Below are 12720 nucleotides of genomic sequence, written 5' to 3' on the forward strand. Positions count from 1 at the left end.
CGAGGAGCCTGACAGTTCTTGTTGGATCAGATTAGCGAGGTGCTCTGATCGAGCAAAGCAGTCGACGTACGCTTAGCTTTTGAGCATGTGACTCGTTACATCCTGATTTGGTGAATGAATGCAGCAGGCGTTCAACTCGAAGCGCACGAGAGCTGCCCTGTGTGCATGCAGCAGCATCGGGGACTTCTAAAAATACCGGCGTGCAATAAACTGGCGAGTCAGTTGGTGACTTTTTCCTTGGAGTTCACAAAGGAACCTAAGGAAGGTGATTTTTGTAGGGTCAGTGCTAGTGGTGAGCCAGCCTCGTACTGCCTGGGCTGTCAGTGCAGGGCCGTGCCTGTTTACGCTCTTCAGAAGTCCTTAGTTTAATTAACTGTGGACTTGCAATTAATTTCCCCGACGCTTTCTCTACTCATTGTTTACCATTTTTGCCCTTCTCAGCACTGCTGGCCGATGGAAACGGATGAGGTCAGACTGCTTCTTTGGGCCACGTTTGGATTAAGCGAGTGCCCGCGCCTCGTGGTGAATCCTAACTCAATGCGGCAAGTGGCAGACCGATTTAAAAGCAACTGTGTATTGTAAAGTGGACACTGGTGATGGGATCGCAGCCTGGTGAGCACAGTACAGCTGATTACATTCCCAGGCTGGTATTTATGAGATTTTTATTGGGTATCTTGAAATCTAAATGAATTAAGTGAGGTCCACAGCCAGGGAGCCTGTGTGCCAGGCTCTCTTTAGCTCTGTGCCAGCCTATGCTAAAATCACTTATTTAGGGCGGACTCGCTTTGGCAGCCCGTGGGGTATTTGGTTTGCTCTCCCCCCAGAGTTTTCCCCGACTTGCTGGCTCATCTCTGTGCCAGGGAGCAACACCAGCGTGGGGCGGAGGCTGTTTTCTAACCCACGGCAAAGCCAGCATCCCAACTGTGCAAACACTTCGCTGAGGTCCTGCGCTGTAGGCCCACGTCCGGCCGTCCAAGGAGGGTGTAATACAGCTGCCTCTGGAGGGGCTGCTCTAAGTGTGCTGCCATGACTACTTGTTTTATTTAATATAATTCATCTCGTTTTGGGACTGTAGCCTCCCCGCTCTGTCCCACTGGCAGGGGCATCCCCCGCGCATAAATACCAGTGGGGTCATCCCAGCGGGGAGAGGTAGACGAGCATTCAAAGTTGCTATTTAAATTGCCAGCTCTTGCACGGTCGGGTATGGTGTGTGGTTTTTTCCCTAGGTGGGCACAACGGAAAATCTGCGTAGTCTGTGTGATTTATCTAAATCTTATAGATTTCAGAGACACGCTGTCAAGGTTAACTGATGTACCCTCCCTTAAAAATAACTTGTGCTCTGCATCTCTTTTGATGAGGCTGGGGGGGGAGGTTTCCAGATAGGATGGCAGAGTCAGTCCAAAGCAGGTGGCTCTGCATACCCCGCAGGCACGATGGGGATCCTGGTTGTAGTCCGGTGGCACGTTAGCAGTGCCCGTCCTTCCCTTCTGCAGGCAGCCTCTGCTCCTGGCCCGTGCACGCTTTCGGGGGTTGTCTCTTGAGGGGAACCCAAGCGTCCGCTTGCGCAATAAACTTGGCTCCATGCAGCCGAGTAGGAGGGCGCAGCCGGAGCTTCGCCAGGCCCAGAGCGGGAGTGGCCTGTGGGCTGCACGAGGAAATATGCAGCTTCCTGCATCGCTTAATATTGCGCGTGTAGCTCTCCCTTCGTCAGTCCGTGACCACGCTAAGTGGGTGGGTGTCTTTGGGCCCGACCCTGTTTCCCTCTGCTCTCGGAAATGAGGGTTGCAGCATCGGCTCCTGAGCTTCCTCCAGAAGAGCGGAGGAGAGGTTTCCCGTGGTATTTCGGTGCCCTGCTTGGAGGAGCGTTGCTCCGAGCAGTGCAAGGGTGGAGCACAGCCAGCTTGTTCCTCCCCGTGGCTTTGCTCGTGGGGACGGGCTGAGCAGGGAGGCACGGGTTGTGTGCGCGCTGCCCCGCCAACCAAACCACAATGGAGAGGCCTAATTTTAGTTCTCTCCTCCTCCCTGCCTGTCTGTCCCTCGAAGCAGTCGCCTTTCTGGAGTGGGGAGAGACTGCCAGAGCTTTAACGTCTGTCCGTGCGCTGTCCTGCAGATCCGGTGCCGCGGCCCTTTGCTGTAGCGACGGCCGGCGCGGCGCGATCACGGAGCCGTCTCCGTTTGCGTACGCACCAGGGCTGCTTGCATGTTGCTTTGGAGAGCTGTAACCTCGTTTGTAAGAGGAAGATCGGCCCAGTCTGAATTTCAAGAACAAATTGGAGACAAGGCTCTATTCATAAAGGAGAGCATGTCCTTGCAGGGCCTAAACGCCGTAGATAACTGATTTCTGGATGCGTGCGTTGCCAGCATCTCTCCAAAGATGTTCCTACAGGCTGCGGCTGAGCATCGGCTGTTTTCTTGCCGTTGCGTCCATTGGCTCATTCAAATGCAGCCGTGGTCAGCCTGAAGAAATGGGATGCATTTATAGAGTTGCTCAGAGCATCCACGTACGATCAACGACCCTAAAGCTGGCTCTTGCTCCAGTTTTATCTCAGTCGAGTTCTTCCGTGCGCTGTCGGGAGTGGGAATAAAGCTCTTTGGTGGGAGCAGGTTGGGACCTACAGAAAGGGCCGTATTTTGGGCTGGTGAAGTGGTGTTGGTCCCCTGGCAATGCTGCCTTACCCCGGTGGAGCATCTGGCCCTTTGGTGTCTCGCACGCTCTCCGTTCTCACTCGCTGCCTTCAGAGGGAACCCGTCACACACAAGCGCTGCTTTAAAAAGGACGTGGCCTTGTATCTGGGACTAAAACCCCCATTTGGTTAAGGCTGGAGTAGTTGTCAAGAAGGGAAGTCAGTGGTCACCCTGTGCCGTGTCTCCCCTCTGCCCCCTGTTTTGCATGTCTCTGGGCTGAGGTCTGGATCCAGACCAAGCAGCTTGCAGCAGGTGCTGCCCCGTGCGGGATCCCAGCCCGTGCCTCCGCGCTATGCTGAATGCAGGTGCCAGTGCTCAGGCGTTTAAAGCTCGGCGCGTGCTGGGATCAGTCTTGCTCTCTGTCTTGTGGGCTCAGCGCGGCTCTGCTGCCCAGGGTTGGTGGTGCCGGAGAGGGATGCTTAATCCCCAGCCTCCCGCGCTGGGCGTTCCCAGGGGCAGGGACCGTCCCTCGTGATTCCCCGGAAAGGGCTAGACGCTGCGGGAGTAAACGTTAAACCGTGCCGGCCCCGCTGAAGTTGGGGACGGGCCGCCCGTTGACTGGAGCGGCTGCGGGAGTTTGCCAGCGGGGTCACCGTGTCTTTTCCATCCGTGGGCGTCTCGCCCGAGGCGTAGGCTGCAGGCCTGCGTTCCTCACCGTTGGGACCTTATCTTTGCCTGGGGCGCCTAAGAGCGTCCCGGACGATGCTGATTAACGAGGGGTTGCCCACGTGAGTGCAGAAGAAAGGGCCCATGGAAATCACAGCTGCGACCTCCTCTTTTAATTTAGTCCCAACACTTGGGTGACGCTTGTCCTCGCGGCTGGCTTGCTCCCGTTCCTCGCAAAATGAGGCTTCTGCTCCACAAGTCACGCTTCACCTCTCGCTGTGCCACGGGTTTATTCTTCGTTTCGGGCCCCGGTGTCGTTAACCTGGAGACGCCTTTCTTTTTTTTAAGCTGCTGCCATCGTTTTCAAATGATGCAAAAGGCGTTTTGCTCACAATCGCGACATGTTTCTATTGCTAGGGCAGGGCAGGGGGCTTTGCTGGCAGCAGGCTTTCGGGCTCCGCAAGACGATCTAAATAAAAGAAGTTGTGCGTCTATTAACAGTGAGGGCCCAGCGGACCTTTCTGTCCTCTCATTGCCTGCTAATGCAGGGCACCATCACTCGGTAGGGACTGCGGGAGATATTAGTCTAATATTATACTCAACCGGGGTCTTTGTGTGCATGCAAAAGCCAGTCATTTATTTACCTGGCATGCAAAGCAGGCGCCCTGCTCTGCTGTATTGCTGGGGATGGCGTTTGACCTGTAGCAGCCCCGCTCTAGATGCTGTCCCGTACGGAGACGGGCGCTGAGCGTGCCAGCTGAGCCTGCTGCGTTTTTGGAGACGACCGTTAACGCACCTGTTTGAAGCGGACGCCAGTGCCGTGCCTCCAAAAAGCTGGTCGGCGTGAGGTCGGAGCGCAGTGGCGGTCACCCTCGCATGAACGGGGAAGGGTTTGCGTGGCAGGAAGCGTATGTGTATACAGGACATGCGTGTGTGGGGGGGAGGTGTTTAATTCGGCAGGAAGGATGGTCCGCGGTTGTGATACGAGCTCAGAATTTGGGAGGTGGGAGTTGGAGGCCTCTACTCTGCCACTGACTCCCTGCGCAACCCTAGGCGACTTCCTCAGCCCCTATTTCCCATGTGAAAAATGGGGGTATTGGGACCTGCCTTCTGTGCAGGGGGATTGGAGAGGGATATGCGTGTGGGTGGGGGTGCTGGAGGACAGATTTAATGCAGAGGAGCAAGAGGAGGCATTTGGGGAGTTGGCAAGAGTCCTGAGCTGATTTCTAAGTCCACCCCCTCTCTCCCTCACATGCACATTTTTTTTTTTCAAGGCAACGGGCATGGGGAGGAGAGCAAGGTGTTCATCTCACACATGGGTCTAGGCTGGGATTTCTAGGCCTTTGGGAGCCCTCCCGCTCGGCTCAGGTGAAAATCACTTCATCTGAAAGCTCTTCGGGGAAACGATCTGCTGTTGTTTGTATTTTGTGCAGCGCCCGGCACGTGACAGGAGCTCCTGCAAAGCTCAGTAACCGGCGTGTGATAAAACATCACAACCCAGTTGCTTCTGCCACTAAATCAAAAGGTAGCATGTTGTAGGGAAGCCCTGCGCGACTCCCCGCTGAGCATTGGGACCGTCTGTTAGCGGACAGCAGTTTATCTTCCAGTCGTAGCACAAATGCTGCAGTAACGTGTACAGCGCCGGCCTGCGGCCTGGTTTCTGCGCTGGGCTAAGCCCTTTCTTCCAACCAGTCTGGCGGCAGCCCTCGCTTGCCCTGTCCCTTGTGCATGAATGCAGGATCCCACTTGTCTGATTTTTTTTTTTTTGCACCTCGTCGGGTAACCGATGGCTGGCTAGGAGCTGCAAGGATGGCTGGGTGGCGTTTCTGCCTAGTGATGAACGCCTGTGAGTTATTGCACCATAATCCACAGCCACGTCGTTGCAGCATTTGGCTTGAGAGGAAAAGCCGACGATGACAAAGCACCTCGGGCTGGGCTGCGCCCGGGGCTAGCGCTGGGAAGCCTGCTGAAGCTTTCCTGTGTCAGTGTGACGCGGCGTGACATGGCAAAGCAAGGTACGGCTCTCCACTGTTTTCTTTGCAGGGGACTGAGTGGCAGCAAGAAAAATGAGGGACTTTCAGGGGCAGCTGTGTTTTACTAACCCAGTCATAATGCCCCTAAAAATCCTTATTGTTCTTGCAATGTTCAACTAACCTGCAGTGCCAGGAAGCCCGGGGGGGGTAAGTATCAGCTCTGCGCAACCAGAGGGCTTGTCGTGTTGGAGGGATGTTTGCAAACCGGTAACTTGTTTGTAGGGGCCAGGGCTGCTTTTCTTTCCCCCCGCAAAAGCAAATCGGGAAAGGAACAGCTGTCATGAGGTCTCTGATGGACAGTGTCTCCTTTATGCTCCGATCCCAAGCAACGCTAATATTGTACGGAGGAAACAAAACTGAAACTGAGCTATTTTATCCTCTCGGCTGATTCACTGGAGTGAAATGCCAAAAGCAAACAGACGGTGTAAAGGAGTAAGAATGTATTCACACCTACCCCCACGTACTCACACCCCCACGCACACCCACGTACCCTCCCCCCACACACACACACACGCACGCATCCCCGCACAAGATTTTTTTATAACTACCAGCAATCTTGTTTGCAGGACATACGGCAAAGCATGTGTGCAGGTACCAGAGGGACCGGAGCCTCAGGTGGTGCAGATCTGCCGGCAGCAGAGGTGCAGTGGTTAATACCTGCTGGGATTCTGGCATGTAAATGTTTACAGCTTTTTCTTAATTAAAATATTCCTGCACACCCAGTTTGCTGGCAGATTTCAAAGCCCAGCCCTGCAGACACTCATGCTTAGAAGCCTTTACGGGATTTCAAGCGACTATGCCGCACTGTAGCTTTAGAGCATTAGCATTAAACACAAACTGTTCGTAGCACATAATAATGCTGGTATCTTATACAAGTGAGCATTCACACACATGCAGATCTCCTCTGAGCTCTCTTCTCAGGGGCTTCATCTCTAAAACCTTCACTTAACTCTTTAGCCAGGAGGAACCAGCAATCAACACCTTTGTGAAGGTGTCACTGTCCCCTGCCTTTTCTCCCAAGCAAAGGGCCTGAGGAGCAGCAGCTGCAAACGGAGTTGAAAGGAAACAGCTGAAGGTGCAACCTGTGGAGGAAGAGGATGACTTAATTGGAAATTAGATGCAGATTTGCAAGGCAACCCAGATCCAAGTCCCAGGATCTTCAGCAGGGCGTTTTAGGACTCGCCCTGCACCACTGAAGCCCCTGGAAGCTTTGGTCTAAGCATAAAGGAGCCGGGATTGGAAGAAATGGGGTGACAGTGAAGTCCCCAACCCCATGCAGACGGGGTTCCCTGAATATTTACCGGCTCCTTTGCTTGTCTCCCAGCATTGCTAACCTGACCCCTCCCGTGATCCAGCCCTGAGGAGAGATTGTGTCCTCTGCTACCTTGACCTCTAACCTCTTCTATCCCCTTTAATGACCTGCAGGGCCCTGCTGCTATGAACCTCTTGACTGTCCGGCCTGGAGACTACCGGACAGTCGGTAGTCACCTGAGATGAAGATAGCAACAGCAGAGGAAGGCACTTCTGATGGGAGTGTGCGCCGGTCACAGGTGTGAAGGTAGCCGGTTTGAGAATAAAGGCTACGATGTCCGAGTGAGCAATACGCGTAGTAACCTCACCTGGGCTTTCCCGTTCGGATGCCAGCCACGCTGACCGTGTTGTTGTGATGCTTCTCTGTAGTCGGGAGAGCTTTAGTGAATATTTAATTCTGTCCCCAGGAGAAGGATTTAAAAATATATTGGTAGTCCTACCAGACTTGCAGATCAGGGGCCCACCGTATCCAGAATCCTGTCTCTGCAGGCAGCCAGCGCCAAAGGATTCAGGGGAAGGGGCATAAAACCTCCTCGTGGGCAATTCTGGGATTACCAGCACAATGAGTTCATCTCCACCTCCACCTCCAGCTAGTTAGGAGCGAATTTCCCTCGAGCCCAGGGTGCTTTACATCCCGTTGTATGTCTTGCCTTAACCTGACTCTGGTCATTCTTATTTCCCATATAACTACCTGCTGCTTCTCCGAGTCCTGCTAAACTCTTGGCCGTGGTGACATCCTGCAGCCGGGAGTTCCATGAGTTCATTACATAAAAGGTAATTTTCTTTTTAAAATGCCCCTCTTCATTTTGAACCATGTTGCCCTTCAGCGTCATTCACTACACCTTTGTTCTTGCGTTGTCAGTGGTTACCTTTTCTGTACCGTTCACTATTTTTCTATGCCCACTGTGTCCCCTTTCAAACAGTCCCAGTTAAAACCCATCTGGGGCTCAGCTCTTTTCCATCGACCTTCTCAGAGCCTCTCTATATACAATCTCCTTTTTGGAGATCAGGAACTGCACGGACTGTGTTTCATGGTTCAGACGATGTTCTCCGGTTTTCCTTTCCATGCACCTCCTCATACTTTTCAAGCCCGTCATAGTAGCAGTCCTTCTCCCACTGACTGTTTAGTTTCTTTAAAAGCCTGTCGTGAAGGATTTGGCAAGAGCTTGAACCGCTTGTCAACTCACTGTCCTAGGATTTTTCTAATAGACTACAGGTACCCAGTTTTCCTCTGCATCCACCCTGTTGGCTTGTCTCTACCATACATCCAACGAGGAGTTTTTGTATTTACTTTGATCGGTTGCCCTGGTTCTGAAGCGAGATTTATTGGCCCAGAATTGCCCCTCACTCCTTTCTTCAGGGCAAAAACACCAGTAATCCTAAGTGTCAATATAGGAGCTCATTTTAGCATGAGCTTTTCTTACCAACTCAGCTTAGACCTTTCCTTCTGTCCGAATTATTCATGCTACAGCAGTGCCTTGAACCACTCAGCCAAGCTGGAGTCCCTGAAAGGCGCTTCACCTCCGTACAGCAAGCGTTTGTCTGCACGGCAAAAGTTGTTCTGCGGCAAGGTGGACGGAAAGCGTAGCACGGCGACTTCCAGGACCGGTGCGTCCACAAGGAGCATTATTTCAGAAGAGCCCCAGCAGCGCAGTTATTCTAGGCTGGCCGGACCAGGCAGTTGCACGTGTCGCTAAGCCTTAAAAAAAGGCAATCTGTGCTCCAAAGGGCTTGCCATGCAAAAAGAGAAGGTAGAGAAAAGGTAGGAAGCACAGCTATTCCCATTTCACAGACTGGTAGCTGAGGCACGAGACTTCACTCCCCGCCCCGACCCCAGAGAGGGAACCAGAGCTAAGATTTGAACCCAGAGTTTGAGTCCTAGCTGAGCACCTTCCTCTGCCTGACCTCAGGGGTTGTGGCTCTCGAGCCGATGGTTTCGGTGCGTCCTGCTTGGACGCCTCCGGTTTCTTGCAGACGCGGAGTCGGAGGACTCCCTGGGCCCGGGCTCTGCCGAGTCTCTTTTGTAACAAGCAAACGACAGAAAACCGAGGGCTTCGTTTAACGGCCCGACATGGCTTTGCAATACCGAAGCAAGGAGGAAGGGGCTCTCTGTTTTCCTTGGCTGCACCTGTGGATGTTATTGCTCAGCGTGTGAGATACTGGAGTCAAAACAAAGATAAAGCCAGAGAGCATTACCTCACCGAGAGCTGAGCCACTAGCGTGGGGTATTTTTAGTGATGAAAACAGGAAAGGCTTGCTGTGGTCAGAAACACTTTTTTTTGTTCCTGTTGCCATTTTTATCACTTGCTTTTTAGCTTTTTGAATCCCAAAGTACACATTTGTACTTCTCTCTCTGTTACTTTTCCTAGTCAGATCAGATTGAGCGTCTCCAGCCTCCCCTGGCCCGCACAAAAGCATCCTGCTCCTGGATCTGAAGCTGAAAGAGACCCCTCGGATCACGTAATCCAAGCGTCTGCCTAAGAAAAGCCACTGACCGCACCAGCGATTCTTGTATCAACCCCTGCAGTTGGTGCCGGGACCAGGTCACGTCTTTCAGAAAGATGCCAGCGTAAAGACCTCTGCAGTCTGTTGCAGTGCCTAATTACCCTCGCTTTGGGCTGGCCTTAAAGGTTGAAAAAGTGGACTGCTGCCAACCCCAGAGAGATGCGAGAGGCCACAAAAGATGAGGTGTGGGAGAGTAACTTGACAAATATGCAACGCTTTGGATGTCAGCAATAGCTGTTTTCTGTTCAAATTGGCGAGCCAGCGGGCCTTGCTGTCAGGAGAGAGCAGACGACAGGCAGCCCTTTCTGTTTTGGAGGAGTCGGTTTGTACTTGGTTGTGCAGAAATGCCTGCAATTGCTTGTATGCGTGTGTATACGTGTGTGAAAATGTAACTGGACGGTAGTGGCCTCCGGTGAGCGAGTGAATCGACCGTCCGGATTGAACGTTTCTCCCAGAGCAGAGTCGTCTCTCCCAGAGCTGAGTATCGCCGAAGAGGTGAAATCGTCTAAAGCCCTTCTTAGATTTCGGGAATCAGCCGTCATATTTCTAACGGATGGATAAGACTCTTCTAGTCACGAACTTCCTTCCTCCCAAAATACTGTACAGGTACTCTTTGCTTGGCGTCGCTCCGGTTAACGTCGTTTCGTTATTACGTCGCTGGTCTATCGGAGAACGTACTCGTTCAAAGTCGCACAATGCCCGGTGATACTGTTGTTTGGCCGCCGCCTGCTAGTAGGTAACTACTGTGACGGGACTGGATTTGCTTAACATCGAAGTCGCTTTTTTCAAGGACGTAACTGCGACGTTAAGCGAGGGGTAGCTGTAATCCTACTTCTGAAGACGGACTTCTTCACAAGGAGGGTTTTCTTCAGCTGGAAAGGGAGTGATATGAAGAAAACGTCACCAGTGGGACTGCTTCGTTGGTAGATACATCCAAGTCTCTACCCAACAAAAACTTGATGCCGTCACACAGTTATTCAGGGAATATGGAGAGCCTGCAGAAGGACTGATGTCCTCCAAGATTGTCGCGTGTCTCACGATCAGTGACAGGCTGTGAATGCTGGGCCAGGCCGTTGTAAGGATTTGCCTCTAAATAAGAATGAAAGAAAATGTCAGCTTTCAGTCTTTGTGACAGATTTCAAGTCGAGACTGTGCGAAGTGAGACAGGTTTCTCCATGCCACTTCCACTGATGTTGTTTGCTTCTGTCGCAAGTTAACAACTCCAGAGATTTTGCTCTACAGAGCAGAAAAAAAAGCTAGTACTAAATGAAGTCTATGCTACAGCACTGGCGAGCTGCTTTGGAAAGGCTTTTTCATTTGACTAGGTTACACAGAACGGAAGAAGAGACTTTTTCTCTGCACAGTTCAACACACGAACTCTATTGTTGCCACAGCGGGAGACGTTTGGAGTCCATGGAGATCCTGGGGAAATCCAGCCCGGTGATGGCAGAACCGCTCAGGTGAATTCTCTCTAGGAAAATTCATGGTTGGGCAAAAATGTTCGAAAATGAACTTATTTTAGTTCTTGGGAACATGATCCAGAAGTAAATCGCTCCCTTGGAATCCATGGGGTGTTATACGTGACTGCAGCTAGACACTGGCAACCCCCAAACAGGTGACGAAAGTCTGATACCGGTTATAGAGAAGCAGTGAGCGATGCTTGAGAAGGCAGCAGTCAAGGGACATGTTGCTGCATTTGGGAATACAATATCCAAATGGTGCTAGAGAGACGGGAGCTGCTGGAGAACAGGCAAAATGGCATTTCATTGATTGAGAGGCCGAGCTGAGGACAACGGGACAAGTGTGAAAGCTAAGTACAGAGCAGTTGAGAGGAGACTTGAGGACCTTAACAAGCGGTGTGATTTGCCCAACGCAGGGCACGTCGTTCGAAGCTCAGACTCGGTAATGCCATGACTCGTTTTGCCGAACCATGCTGAGAAATACCACGGGTTTCAAGTGTTTCCTCATCACAGCGCTGGGACATAATGTATCCGCACATGAGCTCCCTAAAGTCTGAAAGGAAATGAGATGGAAAAGCCAAATTGTTCCAGCCTGCCTATTTCAGTACTGCATTTCCAAAATTGGCTGCACTTTTCGTTTCAATTGTCAAGGATTCGTATATACAAAGGGGAGCAAACTGCAAGTAATGCAAAGTGCTGGGTTCGAACATTTGCAGCTCTCGGTTCCTGGGATCGTGGTTCTTTGGCACGAGAGAGATTTAATTGAAGTCACCGGGGCCAGTAAAAGCCTCGGAGAATTGCTTTGCAAACTGTTCTTCCGATAAGGGATTCACGTGATTCCCGCTGGAAGCTCAGGAACTGGCTGAGGAGCTGGAAATCAAAGCTCGCAAGAAAACCGCCATAGAGTGCAAACCAAAAAATAATAATAATAATTTGATTCCAAAGTCAAAGTGAAATTCAACTAATCCAGAAAATCATTTTTTCTCTTGCGTTTTGAAACCTGCCATCCAGCCACTTGACACAAGGCTTTCCAAAGCAAAACCTGAGTTTGCTGGGTTGTACCATTGTATCCGAAACGTCAAAGATGTCCTGCGCAGCAGTGCCTTATTCTGGGGAAAGCATCAGGAGATGGACAGCCTAGCGAAGAGACATCCCTGGACATAAATGCCCTGGATCTTGTGTAGGGAACGTCAAGCTCCTTGCCAAGCAGCTGAAACTTGGAGCATACCCAAAAACCACAGTTGGAGATTTCTGCGTGAGAAAATAAGCTTTTGTCCTTGTTTCTAAATGTATCCATCATACTCCGGAGCCTATTAACCTTGCCTCTATCTGCTGCGAGCGGAGAATGCAGTCTTTCAAAACTTGTTCGGCGTGGCTCCGTCTTAGCTGTTGTTTCTTACTTGACTTTTAATCGGAAAGCCAAATTGCAGAGAGTATTGATCTAAACAGCGCGGTCCATTAGTTGGCACGTTAAAGCAGGAAAGGCAGGCGCTAGCTACTAGCGTGTGGGGAAGAGGTTGGTTGGGGATGTTTGATTTTTGTCTTGAGCTCCTGCGGGACAGCTCGTCTTCTGGCCCTGGCCCCTGACCTTCCCCACCCCTGTTTGTCACAGCAGGTGCTGGCCTGGTGCTTGTTCCCTGCCCCTCACCCCGGTTTGGGGGCCACACCGCTCCCACCCCTGCTCCTTCAACCCAGGGGTGGTCAGGGTGCTCTCTGGGACAGGCTGGGCGAGCTTTGACCTCTAGCCATTGTGAGCCCAAAGAGGCTGGAGCCTGTGGGAATGGGCTGATGTCAGTCTTTAAATGCAGGAGAGAGGATAGGGCTATGAATCCTCTCTAGCAGTAAGCTCCTCACTCGGCCTCCGGTACCTGAGACCGAGAGACGGGCACGCAGCCCTCTGGGTGGGGGGGTTAAACCAGGCAGGGGGACTTCTTTCCTGCCGTCCCATTACTGCTGTGACTCGGAGAACGTGATTGGTCAGTCGTGCTCGATGATGCAAGTATAAAATGAAGTGAATGTGGGGAAAAAAAAATCAAACATTCCCCAACCAACCTCTATCCCACACGCTAGTAGCTAGCGCCTGCCTTTCCTGCTTTAATGTACCAACTAATGGACGGCAC

At 51.9% G+C, this 12720-nt stretch overlaps 1 long non-coding RNA gene across 4 annotated transcripts in view; it reads left to right on the forward strand.

Moving 5' to 3' along the window:
- The window catches only part of LOC149859034 (uncharacterized), a 40335-nt gene that overhangs the window by 10494 nt on the left and 17121 nt on the right, over window positions 1–12720 (forward strand). The window contains exons 1-3 of one of the 4 annotated variants that reach the window (XR_016443786.1): window positions 5417–7409; window positions 8107–8397; window positions 9005–10600. This is a non-coding gene — a long non-coding RNA (uncharacterized LOC149859034). Of the gene's footprint in view, window positions 1–5416; window positions 7410–8106; window positions 8398–9004; window positions 10601–12720 lie in introns of those variants that run through there. The other 3 variants (XR_016443784.1, XR_016443785.1, XR_016443781.1) reach the window with 3 other exon arrangements.

This window comes from Crocodylus siamensis, chromosome 8, assembly GCF_052110815.1.
Source record: "Crocodylus siamensis isolate JL-2025a chromosome 8, ASM5211081v1, whole genome shotgun sequence".
Classification (NCBI taxonomy): domain Eukaryota; kingdom Metazoa; phylum Chordata; order Crocodylia; family Crocodylidae; genus Crocodylus; species Crocodylus siamensis.